The sequence below is a fragment of the Oryx dammah genome, unplaced genomic scaffold, assembly GCF_014754425.2.
Source record: "Oryx dammah isolate SB20612 unplaced genomic scaffold, SCBI_Odam_1.1 HiC_scaffold_1, whole genome shotgun sequence".
Lineage (NCBI taxonomy): Eukaryota > Metazoa > Chordata > Mammalia > Artiodactyla > Bovidae > Oryx > Oryx dammah.
In genome coordinates, this window is record NW_024070185.1 from 103,809,677 (window position 1) to 103,833,462 (window position 23,786).

Consider the following 23,786-nt stretch of genomic DNA (forward strand, 5'->3'; position numbering starts at 1 on the left):
ACCCGGCACAGCCAATAAAAGGAACAGTTAAAAAAAAGTGAGCAAATACGTCTTTCTATAAAATAAGGTAAGATGAAGACTAGAAAGAATAACTAAACATCTGAAATCTTGGGATCTAGGCTTGGTCTTGTTGAGAATTTGCTGTATAACTTTGGACAACTAAATTCCCATCTCTGTACTCTAGTTGTCTCTTTTGAAAAGTGAAGGTACTACAGTCACTGTTTGGATTTCTGAGAACATAAAAACAGCTGTGCCTGAAGATTAAGTTATAAGGATAAACACTGTGGTACTACTTATACCAGCAAGAATTTAAAAACAGCTAAATATTTAATGGTATAAAGACAGTAATATTAACTATAGGTCAATGATGCAATGAAATATTTTATAGTCATCAAAAATAACATTGAGGAAAACAAAGTTATTTGAAAGAATATCCATAGCATAGTGAGTTAAAAAAGAACAGTTTACATTATTACAGAATAATTTAATTTTTGGTGGATATTTTATATGTATATCTGTCTAGAAAAAGGAATAAGATATAGCAAATGCATAACATGACTTTGGAAAGTGAGATAATGGGTACTTTCTCTTTTAGTTTTGGTTATCTATCTTTTAAAAATGATCTACAATGGACATGTATTGCTTTTGCAACAAAGAAAAAAATCAATGAAAATTATTTAAAAATTAAAGTAAATGAGCCAGACTAAGTGGCTTCTGGGGCTTCCTTCATAGCTCAGTTGGTAAAGAATCTGCCTGCAGTGCAGGAGACCAGGGTTCAGTCCCTAAGTTGGGAAGATCCCCTGGAGAAGGAAATGGCAACCCACTCCAGGATTCTTGCCTAGAGAATCCTATGGACAGAGGAGTCTGGCAGGCTACAGTCTGAGGTGTTGAAAGAGTCAGACATGACTTAGCAACTAAACCACTAAACCACGAAATGGCCTCTAAGTCTTCCAGTTCTAAAACATGATGATTTTAGAGGCAAGTGAGGTACTATATATACTATGTGATATGAAATGAGATGAGGCCTCCAAACTGCTGACTCCTTGTTCTTCTTCATGCGTGATGTGGAGGGCTTTGCACTCTTTCCCTTACTTAGATTCTCAGCAATAAACAAGAGGAGGACGTCTGTTCAACTGTCTTCTCTCCATGTGGGATTAAGGACGATCCGACATGGTAGACTCATCATGAAACAGTAACACTGGCTGTGTGTCTGGGAAGACGTGGCACTTCTCTACCAGGGAACTGAGTGGACAGAATTTACAGGTCACCTCCTTTCGGTCTTTTAAAGAAGAGTTTCACCTTCACGCACAAGTGAACCATGTGACAGTCACCTGACTGAACGGTCTAGGCGACCCTGGGATGATTCAGACAGACACCAGCTCTAAGACTTATTTGTCCCTGTGGCCCAACAACATACATCTGATGTGTCGTGGTTTTTGTTTTCTGCTTTTTACAAAGAAAAAAAAAAGCAGACTTGATACATACACGCCAGAGCAAGTGTCCGAATCAGGCTAAAGTCAGTGACACACAAGTTCAGCTGCTGTTGCCAGACAGACTTGGGACTGAATTTGCGTTCTAACAATTATTACAAGTCCCTTAACTTCTCAAGTCTCAGTTTGCCTTTCTGCAGCAAGGGGTCAATGACTCTTTTATGAGACTGCAATCTAGAAAGAAAGGCTGAGTCCAGGAAGAAAGTCTGTTTAGAATCAGAAGTTTTGCTCCCCACCCCCCCAAAAAAAATTGAGGAGGTAATTGAAATGCTTTTTATCACCAATTTTGGCATCCCTATGTTTTCTCTAGACCTCTTATATCAAGCTTCTTCCATAATCAAATCATAATCCAAAGATGTCTTCCAACTGGTACCAAAGCAGAATAATATATGGGGTGAAAAATAAAGGAGAAAAAACAGGGGACTATTCACTGGATGGAGTGAGGCCTTTGTTTCTCGTGGTTTTTCAGGATTCCAAGTCTGGCCGCTTGCATTTGTTTTCTTTGAGTTTGAATCCATGTCTGTCTGCTTTTGCATTTGCTTCCAGATAGCCATTGAAAGAGCTGGCCCTCAGTGAGGGAATTCAGTATGCTGGGGCCTGTATTAACTGTCTTCAAGCCAAAAGATGGTCTTCTCCCACCTGAACATTCAGGTTCAAATGGACATAGTTTTCCAGACATTTCCATGCACTTCATAATAACTTAGACCATGGATAAAAGCCCCATTGGCCAGCAAGTTCAGCATACAGCTCAGTTTGTAGGTTTAGTTCAAGGAAAGAAACTGGATAATGTGGAGTAGATAAGCTAGTCATGCCAGACACATGATGATGATGCTTAGTGTTCGGGTCTGTCTGGGACTGTACACACATAATAACTGTCCAGACAAAAACAGTTACTATGAAGGAAACGGATATTTTCACACCAACTTTTGTTTTTTTTTATTTAATTCTCACAACATTCAGTCTTAAGGAGTTAACTTTCACTTTATCACAGAGATACTAACATTTAAGCTCACACATTTAGGAAGAGACAGAGTTGAGATTTGAACCCATATCCTCCTAAATTCCAAAGCCATTCTTTGATGCTATGCTGCCTCCTAGAGAAAGTTCAAAAAACCAGTAGTGTTAGAAAGGGAGCTTTCTCAATTCCTTTCGAATTGCGATTGAATTCGTGCCACTCTCTTAGCTCTACAGGCTTGGGAAATGAAACAATAAAAGAAATGGTCCCTGACCTTCCACAGCTTGTAATCTGACAACAGGAAGGGTTGTTAAATACAAGAACAGACCCATAAAGTAAATTGTAAGATTGCTTGCTTTGGCACTCTATTCCAGAAGGTTTCAATGCAACCTAGAAGGAGACAGGTGACTGCAGCGACCCCTCACTGTCCTTCCTCTCCCAGTGAGGGTGGGGGTTTGGTAAGAAAGGCCTGGGGGCTTCTCCGAGTACAAAGGTGAATTTGTGCAATTCAACATATGCATTGCGGTATCACGGTACACACATTCCACGTCTGGCAGCAGTATAATTGAATGAACAGCAATAAAGTGCAGTGGTTAAGGGTTTGGGCTCTGCATTTACACTGCCTGGGGCTAAATCTTGGTACATCCCCAGTTACAATTTGCTTTGGACAGGTTCCTTGACTCTCCACATCTATTTTTATCATATGTTAAAATGGTAGAATAATGTGATCTAATTTAACAGCATTGTTGCAAATATCATATAAAATATTATATATGTATACTGTTTACAAACCAGTTAGCACAATGTCTGGCATACAGTGACAACTCAAAACAGAAATTGGCTTTGGTATTGTTTTTGTTATTATTGTTGTCATCACAATAGAGGAGAGACATAAGGACCGTCAGGGATTGTTTTTATGCAGCCTGCTCCTCTTCCAGGTGACAAAACTGAAGCCCAGATAAAGAAAGTGGCCGTGCCCACAGCCATACACAAAGTGGGAGGCAGCCCTGGAACAAGCTTGATCTCTCAACGCCTAGAGCCTATGAGATAATTCCTGCCAGTGAGCATATGCGATAAAATCACTGAGAACGGAAGAGCTTCCACAGCTACTCAAGCAGCCTGAGCTCCTGTTTGTGACTAGCTTTAATCAACACGCATGTGAACCACATGTGCTGGGCATTTCCTATGTGCCAGGTCCTTCACATGGCATACAGCTTCACCCTGCCGTCTTCTCACACCTGAAATCTCCGAGGACAATAGAAAGCCCAAGAAAGACAAGGCATTCCGCAGACTTCACGCATGTAACGTAGTCCGGTGGTTTGTGAATCAGAACATCGAGACCTCCAGGCAGTAAGAAGAAAGAGTGACTGGTGGGGGCTGAAGCCGTTCTCCTGTACACCCACCCCGAACTGCAGCCAGATCAACTCCAGTTGGATCTGTCTTATAGACCAACGGCCCATGTTTTATTTAGGTTGGGAATAAAGACTGTCTTCTAAAAATCTTGGCTTAAAAGTTTTATTGCTTAAAATGTTTGACTCAAAACCCTGCCGCATTCCCTGATAGAAATTCAGAGGCTTGGGAATGTTGTTAATATACCCCCATTCGAGGATTTGCAGCTACCTTCGCGCAGAGTCCAGAACCCCAGTCCAGCTCCCCTGCCTCTGAGCGTTGTGCGCCTTCCACCAGGACACTGCTAGGGCTACCTCTGTCCCCTCTTTCCCAGCACGTTGTCACGGCCACATGGCAGAAGCCTCCTAGACCCAGGCTGCTACTGCCACCTGGCCCATGCCTGTCCCAGACTCCCCTAACATTCTTTTTCTGTTTTCCTTTCCTTGAAAACAGATAGGGAGTTGGGAGCCGCTGAACAGGAATGTGCCTGTTCCCCATTCTGGCCCTTCTGGGGCTGTAATCTGAGTGGGCTCGGGCCAGACCCCCACACATTTCTTGATCCACTCAGGCCCGAGCCTTGCTCTCATTAAGAAAAGGTCAATCACGATTGTGCTAAAGCTTCAGAACCAACCCTGCAAAGCACAGAGCGATTTTCCCGAAGGCTCACCTCCTCTGCCTCAGTGCTCTCTCCCTCCCCTTTCATCGCTGCCTCGGTGCTCTTCCTCCTCCCTCTCTCTCTCCTTTCTCTCTCTTGCTTCTGATTGAGTTGAGGTCACAGTCAAAGCCGGCCATGAGAGCAAATTGAAAACAGCTTGGGAGAAAAGCAGCAAAGAAATTCCAAGATGGAAGGGGCTGGGGCAGTGAGTTATTTAGCCCAGGTGGGGAGAAAGGTCCCTGCTCTGAACGCCACGCTCTTTTCAGGAAACGCCGAGGGGATTTAGAGGCCGCCCTGGGCCTGGCCTCTCTCTAACCCGCAGACGCTCTTCACTGCAGTGCCCAGGGAGCAGCAGAGCTCTGCGTCTCCCCCACCTTCCCTTTACTTGGGCAAACGGAGAAGTTCATTCTGAGGCCTGGTCGGTGACAAAATGCATCTTCGAGGGCCTCACGCCGTTCAGCTGCAGTAGGTTTGTTTCTTCCAAAACCTAATGTTATTTTAAATCAGAACTGGTTGCTGGACGCTTCTCACATTTGCTGTCATGGCAGTACGAGCTAGGAAAAAGAGATTGGGTTGGGGGGGTGCAGATGAGACCTGCTTTTGAAGCCAGGCTCCACCACTAATGAACTACATTATCTAGGGATGGATGATTAAACTCCCCAAGACAACTTCTTCATCTGGAAAGTAGAGGATCACCAGAGAATCAGCAAGGGATAAATGAGATCATGTATGTAGTGTAGCTGCTACATGAATGGTTTACCAATGTTAGAGCTCCCTGCCCCGTGCTACCTCATCCTCATCGTATCTCATCGATTTGCTAGATGACAAACTCTTTAGTGAGTTTAGTGACAAACTCTTCAGCTGCTTTCAGATACATTACATAATACCTAATTCCCTATCACCTACCCTCCCTTTTTTTTTTCTGCAAAATGAAGTAATAAGAAGGACAGAAGGTAGGCAATCAAGGAGGCAAGGAAAAAGGAGATGTTTCTTTAGCTCTTATCATATGACATCAACAGTTCTAGACAGTTTTATGTAATTCCCTTGATTAAACATTCAAAACCCTGGCTTGACTAATATTCAATACTGTGGCCACCTGATGCGAAGAACTGACTCATCGGAAAAGACCCTGATGCTGGGAGAGATTGAAGGTGGGAGGAGAAGGGGATGACAGAGGATGAGAAGGTTGGATGGCATCACTGACTCAAGGGACATGAGTTTGAGCAAGCTCTGGGAGTTGGTGATGGACAGGGAGGCCTGGCATGTGACAGTCCATGGGGTCACAAAGAGTCAGACACGACTGAGTGACTGAACTGATTAATATTCAGTAAAACCTAAGGAATTAGGTTAATTGTGCATTTACAAATGAAGGAACAGGATCAAAGAAGGTTGAACGCCTGGCCTAACAAGATCCACCTGGGAATGGTAGCAAAAAGGCCAGAACCAGGACATTCCCCATCCAAAGTCTGTGTTTTTCCTAGTACGTATTTGCCTACGGACGGCAAGATGCTTCTGGTGGGAGCTGTGTTTTGCTTGCCTCTGTGTTGCCAGGACCCAGCACAGGGCTGGCCATGTAGGTATTTGTGGAATTCTATGAAACCAAAACTTCAGTGACTGAAGCCTGGATGAGACACCTCTTCCTAACACTATCACTGATGATCAGAACTTTATTTTGGGAAACCAGGCTGCCTCCTGTGTGATCTCTTTCAGGAGGGCACAGGACTTTCACGGTGCAGGAGAGAAAGTGAAAGTCACTCAGTCGTGTCCAACTCTTTGCGACCCCATGGGCTATACAGTCCATGGAATTCTCTAGGCCAGAACAGTGGCATGGGTAGCCTTGCCCTCCTCCAGGGGATCTTCCCAACTCAGGTTCGAACCCAGGTCTCCCATATTGCAGGCAGATTCTTTACCAGCTGAGCCACCAGAGAAGCCCAAGAATACTGGGGTGGGTAACCTATCTCTTCTCTAGTGGATCTCGCAGACCTAGGAATCGAACCGGGGTCTCCTGCATTGCAGATGGATTCTTCACCAATGAGCTATCAGACAAGCCCACAGGAGGGAAGGGACTGCCAAAAAATATAAGGGCTCTGAAAACGGTGATGGTGGTCTAGCCAATATCTACTGAGAGCTCCTACATGCCTGGTGTTGTGCTAGGGGCTTCTGGCTCACCCTCATGAGGCTTCCTGGGTGGGGCGGTGGTAAAAGAATCCACCTGCCAGTGCAGGAGACGCAGGTTCAGTCCCTGAGTGGGGAAGATGTCCTGGAGAAAGGAAGGGCAACCCGCTCCAGTATTCTTGCCTGGAGAATCCCATGGACAGAGGATTCTGGCAGGTTACAGTCCACGGGGTCGCAAAAGAGTCAGACATAACTGAGCACACACATGGCTTCTTGAGGCAGGAGGTGCATGTGCTAAGCAGTTTGAGTTTGTTTCCTGTGGACAGAAACTCCACAATATCAACAGCAGGGCAATCGAGAGAGAGGAGACTGGGCCCTGCTCAGATAAAAGGTGAGAGACAAATATTTCTCATTCTCGAAATCAGGGAAACTTTCCTGACTAGAAAGCTCGTTGGAGGTCAAAAGGGGAGTGAAAGTGAAGTCGCTCAGTCGTGTCCAACTCTTTGCGACCCTGTGGACTGTAGCCCACCAGGCTCCTCCATCCATCGGATTCTCCAGGCAAGAATACTGGAGTGAGTTGCCATTTCCTTCTCCAGGGAATCTTCCCAACCCAGGGATCGAACCTGGGTCTCCCACATTGCAGGCAGACGCTTTACCCTCCCCAGGGAAGGTAAACCCCAGGGAAACCAGACGAGCCACCAGGGAAACCCCAAAAGGGGAGTGATGCCAAGCTACCCATAGGCCTCTCTTCTGGGATCCACCTTGGCTGAGAGATGCTCACACACACTTGGGAGAACCCTGAGATGTACCAAATACGGTCTTAGAACCAGGCAAATCAAAATGATTGGTCAAAGGCAAACCCAGAAGAAATGCCCTATGAAAGTGATTTAAACTACCACAAGGGCATGGCTCTCTGAGTCTACCCATGTGCCTATCCACACGTACTGCACTCTTTTCCCTCCTAATAAACATTTCACTTGTCTCACTACTTTCTGTCTTTGTGGGAATTCTTTCCTACAAAGCCCAAGGGGCAGGGTCTTGTCACTGCCCACTGGTCTGCTGGCTAGGATTTGGTAGTCCCACTGACTTGGCCTGTCCCCAATCTCTGGCAGGGAACCGAAACCCTGCTTCAAGCCACTGTTATTACACCCAAGATTACTCATACCAGCCCTGAAGTGGACATCTGTAGGCTTGACCTGCTCTATAGCCTGCCTCCTGCTTCTTAGAGCATGCTGGCTTTCCACCGGGGAGCCGGCCCCCCCACCCCCGATTTCAGTCTGTACGATTTAGGCAGAACACCCCGCCCTCCAGAGACAGGCATGTGGTCAGCGGCATGAGAGTCCATGCTGGAGACCAGCAAGAGGTAAGAAGTGAGCAGGCCTGATCTATCAGACCAACACCTGGGACAGAGACCAAGTCCTGGTGACATCACTGGAGCCTTGACTGGCTGTGTCTGCAGTTAGATATACCCTGGGATATTTCAAATGCATGACTCAGTATTTCCCTTTTCTGCCAAAGCTAGTTTCCACTTGTTTTCTGTTACTTGCAACCAGGAGTCCTACCAGATACAAATCCTATGAGGTAGACGTTATGATTGCCATTTTATAAATGAGAGAAAAAAAAAAAAAAGTGTTCACGGGTCTTAAGCAAGTTGCCCAAGGTCACACTCCATCTAAAATAACAAGGCTGGGCTTCAAATCCAGAGCTGTCAGATGCCAAAACCTGAGCCTTTCCCATCATTAAACACTGTGAGGGCAGAGCACACAAAGATTCTATTATTCACCAAATCACTGAGCACTTCCAACATCCTGTTTCCTCTAGCCCTGTCTTCTGACGTCACCGCCTGCGCTCCCTTCCTCACTCACTCACTCCAGCCAGGCTGGCATCCTTCCCCCTCCTCCTCCTCTAGGATGCAGAGCATGCTCCTACCACAGGGCCTTTGCACCTGTGGTCTCCACGGCTTGAGAGCTCTTCCCCATGTCTCTCCATGGCTCACTCCCTCCTCTTACTTAGATGGGGGTTGCTTAAATGTCACTTCCTCAGAAAGGCCTTCTTCAGCCACTCAATCTAACTGAATTACTCTCTAGCCCCTATTTCACTTCACATACTGATGAATTACTATACTGCCCATGATATAAGTCCCACGATAAAGAGATTGTTCACTTAGCAAAGTGTCTATACACAGCACGTTCTCCATAAATAGTTGTCTAGGGAGTGAGTGTATTTATGGTGTACTGTAAACCGAGCTGGGCTTCCCAGGCAGTGCTAGTGGTAAAGAATCTACCTGCCAGTGCAGCAGATGTAAGAGATGCAGGTTTGAGCCCTGAGTTGGGAAGATCTCCTGGAGAAGGGCATGGCAACCCACTCCAGTAATCTTGCCTGCAGAATCCCAAGGACAGAGGAGCCTGATGGGCTACAGTTCATGAGGTCACAAAGAGTCGGACATGACTGAGGCAACTTAGCACACACGCATGTAAACCAAGCTGATGGCTGTGAGCACAACACGAAGAAGGTTTGCGTTCCTCGGGGAGCACAGCCTAAGTGAAGGGCTTGGGTGCAGAAGGTGTATCTGGGAGGTGACTCTGAGAAAACAGGCATGGGGAACAGGAAGGAGACAGGGAAGAGGGACAGTCAACACCGAGGCGCATCACTGTCTGTCGTCGTGAGTGATGGGGGCTTGCTTCCAAAGGGACCCTCGAGGAGTAAAGGGAGGGATGCTCCCGGAACTGTTTGGCTTAAAGTTGGGGGACTGGAACCCATACCTCCCGATTTCTGACAGCCATTGGTGGAGAGCCTCCCTGCTGCTGCTAAGTCACTTCAGTCATGTCCAACTCTGTGTGACCCCACAGACGGCAGCCCACCGGGCTCCCCCATCCCTGGGAGAGCCTCCCTGGAGGGAGCCAATTTCCCCACACTCTTTTTAGTATGGTTTGCTCCCAGGCCTAGGGAGCTCAGTCTCATACGAGCCACGGAACAGAAAATGCAAGTGTGCATTTGAGGTCGCTGGCAGCACAAGGTGAGCCTGGGTGTGCACCACAGCTGCAGCTGAAATAACCCTGGGCCAAGAGGCTCTATCGCGGCCCCGGCGGCATCTGCTGTAAAGAACCAGTCTCTGCCTTTGAGGAATTGGTAGAAAGAGCCACAGACGAGCCTTCGTCATCGAGGTCCAGGGCAGACGTGACAGGCCCACTGCTGAGCAGCCCACAGTCAGTTACCAAATGCCCACCCCATGCCTGGGAGAGGGCTACGCACTGTGGGCACGGTCCCAAGCCACTCAGGCGAAGCCCCTCCCTGGGGTGCTCACAGCTTAACAAGGCAGGCTGGCGAGGGCTGCTTTCATGAGCAACTCTGCGGACAGTCTTACAACTTGATACTAATACAGAATTTAATAATATTAACTCAGCATTAACGTGCACTTGGCTAACAGAGCCTGTCCTTTTCTACAGTTGGATTAATTAAGGCCATAAAAGCCTCGTCATCCCTACCAGCCCGAGGACCAATGATGCTAATACATTTGACTGGACGGGCGATTGCCAACATGTGTGAGGAGAGCTGGTCTGGGGAGCAGACTGCAGGGGAGGGGGTGAAAGGATAGCCCCTCGCCATCATTCTTGGAGGACCACAGAGTGTGTTCACTGCCGTCACGGCACTCATCCACCGAGGGCTTTCTTCTCTTCCTTTCCTTTTTAAAACTGCATTCCTAAATGTTACACTATTGTGAAGTAGAAAGAACCCTACGGTACAAAATGTGCTTCTCATCAGACTCTCAGTGCCTCGAACACTTCCAAATGTCTCCAGTTTTCATTCAGCATCTCCTTCTCTGGGCAGCAAGGCAGAAAGCTTGTGTGCTGACGGTGGGCCCGATCAGCCCCTCTGACCGCAGATGTGATGAAACGGCATACAATCTGGCAGAGCTGGGCTATTATTCACATTTGGTCAAGGGGAGAAGAGAGGCTCAGAGATTGGGGCACAGTGTCTAACCATACCGCTACTACGCTGTGAGGCTGAGACTTGAACCCGGGCTGATCCAATTCCAGAGCCTGTGGTTTTTCCACCACAACATGCACTTCCTAATTGTTCTCTATCTATGGGCCTCAGTCTCCACGTCTCTCTACAGGAGGATGCCAGTATCTACCCTGCAAGGGTCTCAGGAGGAGTGAGTTCAATGCAGTCCATAAAAAAATATAGAAGTGCCTTAAAATTTGCAGAGTGATGCATCCATAAAAGCATGCTGTTCGAGGAAGTCCACAGAGTGTCAGGTAAGATGATAAAAATGCCAGGGGGGCTGCTTCTGGAGTCAGAGAAGGGAAGGAGAGACCATCCTTTGGGAGGTAGTAAGGTATATCGGTGTTCAGCACCCAGGACACACCAGGGCACACAAACCATGATGGCAAAGGACCTTCACCAACCTGGAAACATACCTGCTGGTGCCACAAAGGAAAGGAGACAAAGCTGGGGATTGAGGATGCTCCAGAGCAGGGGAGTTGAGGCTTAACTTCCTAGGCCTAGAGCTTCCAGCATCTTCTCACCTCTAGAGGACTGGCTTCTCTTCCTTCATTTCAGCTGAAGTTCCACATCCCCAGAACCCTCTGTCTAAAGAACCCATACTGCCTACTCTCAGTTACCCCTCCTCACAGAACTTGTGACTTTTTCCCCAAGAGCTAGTGACAACCTGCAGTTATTATAGTTCTTTGCTTACCTCTTTATTTTCATCTGATCACTAAAATGTTAGTTCCATGGGTTCAGGAGCCTTGTCCATCTTGTTGCATCTTGTTTATAGTCTCCCCAGTGGCTGGCAGAGTATGGGGGGCACAGCAGTTATTCGTTAAAGATCCACTGACTGAATGGAGGTGGGTAAGGCTGGTGGCTTCCTTGTAGCTCAGTTGGTAAAGAATCTGCCTGTAATGCAGCAGCTGCTAAGTTGCTTCAGTCGCGTCTGACCCTGTGCGATCCCATAGACAGCAGCCCACCAGGCTCCACCATCCCTGGGATTCTCCAGGCAAGAACACTGGAGTGGGTTGCCATTAGACCTGGGTTCAATTCCTGGGCTGGGAAGATCCCCTGGAGAAGGAAATGGCAGTATTCTTGCCTGAAGAATCCCGTGGACAGAGGAACCTGGAGGACTATAGTCCATGGGGTCGCAAGAGTCGGACATGACTTAGCAACTAAACCACCACTACCACCAAGGCGGGAGAGGTCAATAGCCAATGACTCAGCCAGGCTTTGCAAACATGTTGAGATAACTTGTTTTCGCTCCTCTCCAGTATCTTTCTGGAAGCATTCCATGATTGCCCCTCCATCCAGCAAGCGTCAGGTTGCTCTTCTGGGTTTCCCTGGCGCCCTTGTCTCACTCCATTGTGGTCTTTAACCCACTGTCCTGTGACACCTACTCAGCGCCTCTCTCCCCTGTGGGCTAGGAGGAGCTATGGAAAGGGAGCTAGCCTTATTCACCATCTCAGCCCTGTCATGGGCATGCAGAATAAGCAAGTTGATAAACAAGCAGGACTTCCTTTCCAGTTGGAAGGAGGTCCACAACAGGCACAGTGGGTCAGGGCTTCCTTGTACAGCAAGCTTTGTGTGTACAACATAATGATTCAATATTTGTATATATTATAAAGTGATCACCACAAGTCTAGCTAACATCCATGATCACATATAGTTAATTTTTTTTTCTTACCACATGACCCAGCAACCCCACTAATGGGCATATATCCAGAGAAAACCATGATTCAAAAAGACACAAGCAACCCAACGTTTATAGCAGCACTATTTGCAATAACCAGGACATAGAAACAACCTAAATTTCCATCAACAGATGAATGAATAAAGCTGTGATACATACACACATGGACTGTTACTTGGGCAGCAGTCTCTGAATTGTGCCAGAGCCGTCCCACGAGGCCAGCAGATCTTGGGTGGAAGAGCACCGAATCCAGAGTCAGGAGAAATGCTGCAGCCCTGCCTCTCTGTACAGATCAGTTCCTCTCTTTCTGCAGATGCGCATGGCCATGATGGAAAGAAAGGGCATCAAGCTTCCTCCCAACTTGTATCTGGTCTGATCTTGCAGCTAATGTCAACATTGCAACCCCTCTGTTTTCCTCTAAAGATCACGTTGCTTCCTGAGCTCTTTGTCTAATTCTCAGGTTAACACTCCCTGACACATACATCTCAAGATACCTCCCTCATTAATATTCTTGCTTCCTGATCTCTGCTTAGCCCTGGTGTTTCTGTGCCGCCAAGCCTTTGACTGCATCTTCTCAGCATTCACAATGGCTGCCCACGAACCCTTTGACTCTTGTCTCTATGATGAGAAGTGCCTTTCTCTTCCTTCAGCCTTCTCCTTTTGCAAAGCCCTTTACAGTTTGCATTGCATGCCCCTACCTCTTCATATTTAAGCTTCACGAGTGACGGGTAAGGTGGGCAAACCAAGACTGAAGTGAACAGTCCCACTCTACAGAGGGGAAACTGAAGTTCAGCACAGAGGCTGGAGCGCACGCTTCCTGACTCTTGATCTAACACGTTAGCAGCCATTCTCCTGTACAGCCCAAGAGCTGTGTGCTCTTGTCCCACACACTGAGCCCAACCACGACTGATGCAGCTTCACAGCCACCCCATGAGTATGAAGGAGGCACTTACCCTGCACTCACCCTTACTGAGCCTCCACATGTCACTGACTTAGACAATTACATTTACTAAAATACTAGTGTCAGGAGCCCTGCAGGGAGGGGAAAGTAGCAGAAAAGGCAATACTTTGCTTAGTCCTGGGTTTGAAACCTGACTTTGCTAAAAGACTCTTCTAATCAACTTAATTTCTCTAAGCCTCCTTTTCTTTTCTGTAAGACAGATGTGAAAATGCCCATATTAAAGGAACAATGGGATCATACTGAGAATTAATACAATACAATCAATACAGTGCCTGGCACTTGGTAAACATTCAACAAATGGTGCCCTTATTATCTTTAGTACTATTAGAAAAACTACCAATTCACAGAACATTTCGTATTGGGTAGGGAAAGAATTCAACAATCCAGAGAAAGTGAATTGTCCTCGTGAATTTAGCACCTCTTTCTCCTCCCAGACAGAGCTGCACAAACTATGTGCTCATTTAGCATTAAAAAATGTTAAATGCCCAAAGCTTCTTCCCTTCACTAAATATAAACCTCAAGGCCTGGAATTAGCAGATAGCTGGGGGATCTTCGGCAGATAAGGGAGCCTCTATTTGCCTTTCTTCTTTCCACTTGCAGGCAAATCTAACCTTCAAACCCAGTCTGATCAGGACCCTCCAAAGATGACCTCTGGGGACCCCCATCAAGGCACCAGCAAGGACTGAATGAGACCCTGAGTCCATTTCATTACCCAATGCACTTCCCCACCGCACTTGCACACGCACACACACACAAATACACACGCCTCCCTCATCCCAGCCCCTTGCTCAGGCCCCACAGCAGGGAGCCTCCAGGAGGGTGGGGAGGAGGCCAGCAGAGATGAGTCAGGTTTTCTGGTCGTGCGAGCAACACCATTCCACCGCGCTGAGGTGAATCACTGAGAAGGAGGTGGGACCAGAGAGGTGGATTTCCAAGTGAGAGAGACAGACAGACAGAGACACACAGAGAGGCAGAAATGGGGAGGAGCAGAGGAGGACTGTCAGAGAGAACCAGAGCCAGGAAATACTAAGAGACAGTGAGGCTGAAGTGGAAACACAGCTCTAGAGAGGAATAGAGAAGAAGGGAAAAAAGAGTCAAGGATGGGAAAAGAGAGTCATGGAGAGACAGCTACAGGCAGAGATCAAAACCAAGAGAAGTGGAGGCAGGAGGAGACCAAGATGAAGAGAAACAGGGAGGAAAGGAGGAAGGGAGGCAGGACGGAAAGAGGGGAGAAATTATCCGAAAAAAAGAGAACAGGAGAAGACAAGAGAAAGAAACAGGAGGGGCAAAGGCAGGGAGGGAGGCGGAGGGGCAGATAGCAGGACGCTGAAGCCGGCGCTGTAAGGTGAGGAGCAGGACGCCCAGTGATCCCCAGGGCCGGCCAATGCTCCTCCTCACCCCATTCTCCACGGCCCGGCCTCTGCTCTGACAGAGGAGACAGACCCCGGGCCCAGACAGTGCACGCCGCTCCCTTCCATCCTCAGCTTTGAACCCGAAACCAACACAGTCAGAGACACTCTTTTCCCACAGCCTGGCTGGAAGAGGGTAGCCTCAGGGTCCCTCCTAAACCCCACAGGGAGAGGTGACTTTCTGAAGAAGTTCAGAGGCCAGGAAGACTTCCCCAAACACAGGGGCCCTTGAGCAGACCAGGGCAAGCTTAGCATCCCAGGAGCATCGATCTGGAAGGTAAAGAGGGGACAGTGGATGGGTGATGGCCATCGTTTTCATCTAAATCCTCTCTTCTGTCCCTCCCCCACACAGACTTCTTTTGTTTTTTTTCTTTTCCACTCTCTATTAAAGCGACTCCCTGGCCTCCCCGTTTATATTAAAATTTTCCTTTAAATAGAGAAGGGGAAACAAGTCCTCTCTTCAGTCCACAATGAAAGCTATAAAAGGGTTTTTAAGCTTGGAAAATTTGGCTGGTCAGTTTTTCCTACTGTTTAATACACGCCTTAAGTTACACTGAGTAGGTAAACATGGTTTATAAGCGACTAACTCATACCTAACTCTACAAGTTTATAGCCATATATATTATATATAATAATTTATATAAAGTTTATTATACACATATATCATCTACATTTATATAGCGTATATAAAAGTATCTGTCTATATGCATATGTGCACACATATACACATACATATATATATATTTATATGTACAAACATAAACACACACATGAATACTCACATATACACGTGCATGTGTATATAGACGATCGCTCAAGTGTACAGCTCCTTGGGGCTTACAAAGCCTTCTTTTTCTCTTGTTTGATCCTCACAATAACCCTGGGAGGCAGACAGGGTAGGATTACTACCCCTGGTTTACTGGGACCTGTAGTTACAGCAAAGGCTCCAGGGACCCACAGGTCTCGAAGCGGCCATGACCCACGTCAAGTTCCCCTCTCCACAGTCGTGCAGACTGATACCATGAGCGCAGGTCGGGCAGTGTACACTTCTGGACCCGCGAGGGGTCAAAGCCAAGGGAAGCTCGAGGCAGCCCATGTTTCAGGGCTTCATTTTACAGGCTGGAGGAATGAAGCTCAGAGTCACTGCTAACCCAGATGCCGCTTCTGTGCAACCTGGAGAAAAACAAGTATCCCTTCCTTCAGTCACCTTCCTTCTCTGTATTTGAAAATCTCCTTGGCATTTGGATTTCTTAGAACAAGACATTTAATCAATGGTTAATACACATCTACAATGTGTATCACTGAAATGCGGAGCTTCCACAGGTGGTTAGCACTCTGCACTGCAGAACTTGTGAACTGTACGTGCCACTCCTAGGTGTGAGCTCAACCAAGGGCAAGGCAGAGAGGAGGGCAGAAGAGACAGTTGCGAAGGCCAGATGAGAGAGGGGCCAACATGCTGGGGTCTAAGAAGACAGCCCATTTCACTTCAACAGGAGAATGGCAACAACTACTAATTATGAAGCACTTAGTCACGTCTGATGATTGCAGGAAACTTTAAGAGTAGGAAATATGTCTAACTACTGCTTGCATTTCTGCCTTGCCTTCTCAACTAATATCAATAATTTAAATAATAATTTGAGTATTATTCCCAATCTTTTGGGCTTCCCTGATGCTCAGTGGGTAAAGAATCTTTCTGCAATGCAGGAGGTACAGCCCCTGGGTCAGGAAGATCCCCTGGAGGAAGGAATGGTAACCCACTCCAGTCTTCTCGCCTGGGAAAACTCATGGACAGAGGAGCCTGGCAGGCTACAGTCCACGGGGTCGCCAAGTGTCGGACACAACTGAGCACGCCCACAGAATCTTTTAGGTAGTATGCTTAATATTTCATGCACTTCAGCACATTTCAGCTTCATAAGAACAAGAGCTACTCCCCCACATCTCAGATTAAGATATTGAGATGTACTGAGGGGTAGTGACCTGCCCAAGGTCACGGGGAAAATTGCTTGGTTGAGATTTCAGTTTTATAAGGAAAGGATAGAGGTGGAGGTATCGTCACCAGTTGCATCCTCTGAGGATGACTGAAGCGCTTTCCTCACCCGCTCACCACTGACCATCCTAACATACTCTGCATTAGGGCCTACTTTGTACGTAGAGCCTCTTGCCTCAAGTCACACCACAAGCAGCAGCAGCCAGGGATGTAAGCAGCTCTCTGGCTTCTCACGCTGTGTGTTTCCCGGTGTCTCACAGTCCACCCGTTCCTTTAATCACATCAAGACTGCTGATGAACGGAGCCATCTGGACGATCCATTCACAGAGTCTCCGTTCTAGGGAACCTTTGGTGTTTCCAACTCAGCTTCTCCCTAGTACCTCGCTTGCCTCCTTGTTTCCACCTCTCTCTTACCCATGAATGCAGATCAATATGGACAGTCATCAGAAATGTAAAAGGGAAGGAAGGAAGAAAAGAGGGAGCGAGGGAGGGCAGGAGGGAAAAGGCAAAACAAAATCAGCACCAGGAGTCTGCCACGACAGGCAAAGAAAGCTCTGACTTTGGACACCAACAGAACTGGGCTTCCTGCCTTCAGCATCCTCTGGTGTAAGGAGTAAGTACTCCCACTTGATGGAATGTGTTAAGGAATTAACGTGATGTAAAGTGTCTGGCCCAGGGCTTGCCCTTGATGCATAAAATATGCTTCCAAGGCAAGGAGAGTGGCTCTGGGCCAGGGGCACTCACGCTGGGCTACAGCTGCACAGTGCGTGTGGCATCTCGTGTCCATCAACTCCTCACCTTGGTCTATAAGACCTGAGTGACCCAGGGCCACCCTGCGGCTGCAGCCACAGCCTCATCTCCTCTCCCCTTGCTGACACTGCATCAGTGACTCCAAAGTCATGCCATCAGAGAGGTATTCCCTGATCATCTTAACAAAAATGGAATGCCCCAGCCTCCATCCCCAGCTGCCGTTTTATTTTATCTATTTTATCATCCCCCTACCTCTGCTCCATGACAGGGAGACACTTCTGTTGCTGTTTAGTGCTGTGTCCTCAGCTTCTAGAAGAGTGTTTTTGGTATACAGTAGGTGCTCAATAAATGTGTACTGAATGACTGAACTCATAGTTCCCCAGAAAAGATCAAGAGGCTAGGCAAGCTGGCATTTGCATTCCCACTTTTTACATCAATAAACTGAGGCCTGGGGATGTGAAGAAATTTCTCCAAAGGCCTCCCACTGGTGACGACAGAGGTGGGACTGGTGAGCTGAGCTGTCAGACTCAAACCCAAAGCCCCTTCTCTCCCACCAAGTTGTATTTCCCATTACTGCTTCCCATCACCTCCCAGTGTACCCCGGGGAGCAGTGCTATTTGGGATTCTGTTGCTTAGGTGATGCTGCAGGAGGTGGAGGTGTTAGGAGTGATTTCCTTCTGTGGGTTCTCCACCCAGACACAGGCCTTGCCAGGGCCATCCTGTACACAAGCCAGAGCACTAGCACTCGCCCTGGAGCAGCAAGCAGAGAGTCCGTGTTGCAGACCAGCCACCAGTGGCCGAGCGGAGAAAGGGATGGTATCAAGTTGGGACCTCATGGGAAGAGGGCAGGCGGGGCTCACTGCAGCCTCTCCAAGCTCCAGAGCGCCAGGCAGGGGGAAGCCAACTACCCCTTCGGTGCAGTTTCCGCTCTGTAGAGAGGTGATGACTGACCTCATGGCTCCGGGGTTTCCACTTGCCTCCTGGGGATGGCCAAGCCCTGCTGGGGGAGGGCGGACTCGCTGACTCCTCGCTTCCCTGGGGAGGAGAGGAACTTGGGCCTGGACTCGGGCTGCACTTGGACTTCCTCTGTTGCTCACCTGCCCTCTCTGAATGTCAGTTCTCTCATCTAGTAAACTGATTCTTGGGTCTAGAGGACCACTGGGGATTGTTTGGGGGAGATGGTGTCGAGAAAACATGTATCATCTCACAGGCCCACGCTACAGGCCGGGCACTGGGCTGGGCGCCCTACACATCCGATCTCTTTAACTCTCACAGAAACCTGTGAAGCTGGCATTATTATGCACATGTTTCAACAGAAGGAATGGATGCGTAAGATCAACAACTCATAAAGATGGTGAGCAGCCGCGATGGGATGAGAACCAGGGTCTAGCCAGGCTCTGAATCGGTGTTCCCTTCAAATGCAGAGCTGGGGTATTGTCATTTCGCGTCCTCAAAGTCAGAGCCAGGTCCCTTAGAGATCACTGACGTGAATCTTCTGTTTCCCAGGTGGAGAAGTGCACCCACAGAAAGGAAAGCGCCTTGCCTGGGGTCATGCAGCAGGATAAAGGCAGAGTCAGGTGGTCCAGGGAGGTGGGCATTAGACACTGGCTACATGGAGGTGGTACTGATATGGGCATCATCTTTATCATCCCACCCAGCTCTACAACCTGCAGGAATGTCACTTCAGTGTCCTTTCAACAGGACCAGTCAACAGACTGTGAGGTCAGGGTGTGTGTGTATGTGTGTGCATGAACACATAGGAAGGACCCCCACTGGGCACCCCTCATCCATGAAGGCGTCATTGACAGCCTTGCCCACAGGCATAGCACTTTACACTTTACAGGGCATTTTCCTTTTCTTTCTTTCTTTCGATCCTTGCAGCAATACTCCTGAGCAAATATTCTTATTTTCACTTTACAGAGGAGGAAAGCTGAGGATCAGAAAGGGAACTGGCTTGCCATTGCAGTAAGTATGAATGTGGGGTTGCTATGAAGGATCAAAAATCTGGACGCAATTTCCCTAATTTCTGTCAAGTGACCTTTCCTCAGCATCCCCACATGAGATAAGGGGGGAGTAGAGAACAAAGAAGGGAGTGCTTCCACACTGGGAAGAAAATCAGGCAGGCCTGTGGGACGCAGAGGAAGCAGTTTGGAAGATGAGAGCGAGACGGAGCTGAGCGGATGCCCAGGGGGCCGTTTTCCGGGGAGCTCAGCCTGTGCAGCGTCTTTTCCATTCTGCACCTCTGCCTCCCTTCTGCCTCTTTAAACGAATTCCCCAACAAGCTGAATTGTCGAACGGTTCCCTTTTGGATGTCACTGTGAATCTTGACTTTTTCTTCTTCTTCTGGTGACAGAATGCTGATTTTTATTGGGGGCTGCTCTCTCCCCCTCAACAGAAAACAGCAAACAGCAATACCTACATTGTAAGGCAACTGTTATTTAGCAATATCTGCATTGGTGGCAGGCACATGAGCCAGGTATGAGGAAAGTGTGCTAGAGCTTATCAGGAAAATGTGCTCCTGAGATTTCTTAGGCTGAAAACCCAGGAAGAGAGCCCATTTTCTCTGTTGCACTGTCTGCATACACACTTCACAACCTGTGGTCATCCTGCAATCAGCGCCAGGCTGCCATCTTGCTGCCAGCTTGGGGAAGGAACCAGCACATAGCTGGGGTAGGAAACAAGAGCGTCTCAGAGAGCCTGCATGTGGGCCTCTGATAGGCTGCACTTGGACCCACTCTTCCTCTGGACTTCTGGGCACACGAGGTAATCCATTTCCTTATTGTTTAAGTTGACGTGAGTTGCAGTTACTGTTAGCAGCAGCCAAAGGCCACCTGATTCCTCCTGGTGGCTCTTTCGGGCAGCCTGCTTCATGAACCAGTGTGGTCCTCAGGAATGGTGTTGTGACCCGTTGAGTCAGGTCATCAGAAGTCATTAGTCACCAATAAGAAAGATAAAATATTTAAGAATGTTCTGCTTTTTAGATAATCTAGACCAATGGTCCTCAAACTTTATTATGCATCAGACTCTCCTGGTGGGAGACTTCCTTATTGAAACAGAGATTGCTGGACTCTCACTCCCAGAGTTACTAAATCAGTAATCTGTGATGGCGCCAGAGAATTTAAATTTTTAACAAGTTCCCAGACACTGTTGTTGCCTCTGGTACAAACCACATTTTGAGAACGAGTGATGTAGACAATTTATAATAATGTACCTCATGCTTATTTGCATATAAATATAATTTCTTGACAGAAAGAAAAATGAAACAGAACTAGAGCAAGAAGCCACACACAGAAACTTTTGAGGAGGCTGTCTTACATTGACCACACTCTGTGTGTGTGTCACGTGGAAATGAGGGTAGAGATCCAGGCCTCCAGATGCCTGTGGCTTCAGACTCAGAGGGCCCATGACTCAGGTGCAGGGATTGAGTGATGAGACAGTAAGATGCTCATCTTCATCCCCCTGAGCTCAAAAGGTACTACCTACCGTCACTGTCATCACCCTTGCCACCATATAGACTTTACACATTCCTTTCCCATCCATTATCTCATTTAGTCTTTACAACAATACCGTGAAAATGATCATAGAGATTATAAAAAGGATGAGGATGGAGAGACAAGAGGAGGTGAGTAAGGAGGGAAAGGAAGAGGTTGACTCCCATTGTATAGATGTGGTAACTGAGGCTGAATGCCTTGCCCTGTCATACAGTAAGCTAAGACTCAAATCCAGGTCTGCCTGTCTTTAAGTTATATATTCTCTCTACTAAACCATAATATATGTTTGGTGAGCTAGCATAGGTATTAACTGTTGATAAGAAAAAGAAAATTCAGGTACTCTGGGGCTGTCTCACTCTCCGAAAGAAGGCTAACTTTTTGCTTGGGAAACAGAACAGACCTACTCTACTGGGAATCTAAGAAAATAAAAACTGTCATGGTGACAGATTTTATTTTCTTGGACTCCAAAATCATTGTGGATGGAGACTGCAGCCATAAAATTAAAAGACACTTGCTCCTTGGAAGCAAAGCTATTACAAACCTAAATAGCATATTACAAAGCAGAGACATCACTTTGCTGACAAAGGTCTGTATAGTCAAAGGTATGGTTTTCTCAGTAGTCAGGTACAGATGTGACAGTTGGACCATAAAGAAGGCTGAGTGTTGAAGAATTGATGCTTTTGAATTGTTTTGCTAGGGAAGACTCCTTGGACAGCAATGAGATCAAACCAGTCACTTAAAGGAAATCAACCCCAAATATTCATCACAAGGACTGAGGCTGAAACTGAAGCTCTAATACTTTGGCCACCTGATATGAAGAGCCGATTCATTGGAAAAGACCATGATGCTGGGAAAGGTTGAGGGCAAGAGGAGAAGGGGGTGATAGAGGATGAGACAGTTGGATGGCATCACCGACTCAATGGACATGGGTTTGAGCAAACTCCATTTAATATCACAGTAATCCAAGTCTATGCCCCAACCACTAATGCCAAAGTTGAAGTTGAAGTTGAATGGTTCTATGATGACCTACAAGACCTTCTGGAACTAACACCCCCAAAAGATGTCCTTTTCATCATAGAGGACTTGAATGCAAAATATGAAGTCAAGAGATACCTAGAGTAACAGGCAACTTTGGCTTTTAAGTACAAAATGAAGCAGGGCAAAGGTTAACAATGTTTTGTCAAGAGAATCCACTAGTGTTAGCAAACACCCGCTCCAACAACACAAGAGAAGAATCTACACATGGACATCACCAGATGTTCAATATCGAAATCAGACTGATCATATTCTTTGCAGCTGAAGGTGGAGAAGCTCTATACAGTCAGCAAAAACAAGACCAGGAACTAACTGTGGCTCAGATCATGAACTCCTTAACGCAAAATTTAGATTTAAATTGAAGAAAGTAGTGAAAACCACCAGGCCAGTCAGGTATGACCTAAATCAAATCCCATATGATTATCAGTGGAAGTGACAAATAGAGTCAAAGGATTAGATCTAATAGAAAGAGTGCCTGAAGAACTATGGACGAAGGTTCGTGACACTGTACAGGAGGCAGTGAGTAAGACCATTTCCAAGAAATAGAAACTCAGAAAGGCAAACGGTTGTCTGAGGAGGCCTTACAAATAGCTGAGAAAAGAATAGAAGCTAAAGGCAAAGGAGAAAAGGAAAGATATACCCATTTGAATGCAGAGTTCCAAAGAATAGCAAGGAGAGATAAGAAAGCCTTCCTCAGTGATCAGTGGTAAGAAATAGAGGAAAACAATAGAATGGGAAAGACTAGAGATCTCTTCAAGGAAATTAGAGATATCAAGGGACCGTTTCATGCAAAGACGGGCACAATAAAGGACAGAAACGGTATGAACTTAATACAAGCAGAAGATATTAAGAAGAGGTGGCAAGAATACACAGAAGATCAAAAAAGATCTTCACAAAAAAGATCTTCACAACCCAGTTAATCACGATGGTGTGATCACTCACCTAGAGCTAGACATCCTGGAATGCAAAGTCAAGTGGGCCTTAGGAAGCATCACTACAAACAAAGCTAGTGGAGGTGATGAAATTCCAGCTGAGCTATTTCAAATCCTAAAAGATGACGCTATGAAAGTGCTGCCCTCGATATGCCAGCAAATTTGGAAAACTCAGCAGTGGCCACAGGACTGGAAAACATCAGTTTTCATTCCAATCCCAAAGAAAGGCAATGCCAAAGAATGCTCAAACTACCACAAAATTGCACTTATCTCACACTCTAGCAAAGTAATGTTCAAAATTCTCCAAGCTAGGCTTTAACAGTACATGAACCAAGAACTTCCAAATGTTCAAGCTGGATTTAGAAAAGGCAGAGGAACCAGAGATCAAATTGCCAACATCTGTAGGATCATAGAAAAAGCAAGAGAGTTTCAGAAAAACATCTACTTCTGCTTTATTGACTATGTCAAAGTCTTTGACTGTGTGGATCACAATAAACTGTGGAAAATTCTTCAAGAGATGGGAATACCAGACCACTTTACCTGCCTCCTGAGAAATCTGTATGCAGGTAAAGAAACAATAGAACTGGACATGGAACAACAGACTGGTTCCAAATTGGGAAAGGAGTACATCAAGGCTATATATTATCACCCTGCTTATTTAATTTATATGCAGACTACATCATGAAAAATGCCAGGCTGGATGAAGTACAAGTTGGAATCAAGATTGCCCAGAGAAATATCAATGACCTCAGATATGCAGATGACACCATCCTTATAGCAGAAAGCGAAGAGGAACTAAAGAACCTCTTTATGAAAGTGAAAGAGCAGAGTGAAAAAGCTGGCTTAAAACTCAGCATTCAAAAAATGAAGATCATGGCATCCGGTCCCATTGCTTCATGGCAAATAGATGGGGAAACAATGGAAACAGTGAGAA

The 23,786-nt window shown here is 46.8% G+C and overlaps 1 protein-coding gene across 2 annotated transcripts in view; it reads right to left on the reverse strand.

The window, feature by feature from the left end:
- ASTN2 (astrotactin 2) overlaps window positions 1–23,786 on the reverse strand; it is a 1,024,651-nt gene that overhangs the window by 59,917 nt on the left and 940,948 nt on the right. The gene's annotated exons all lie outside the window — the stretch shown is intronic.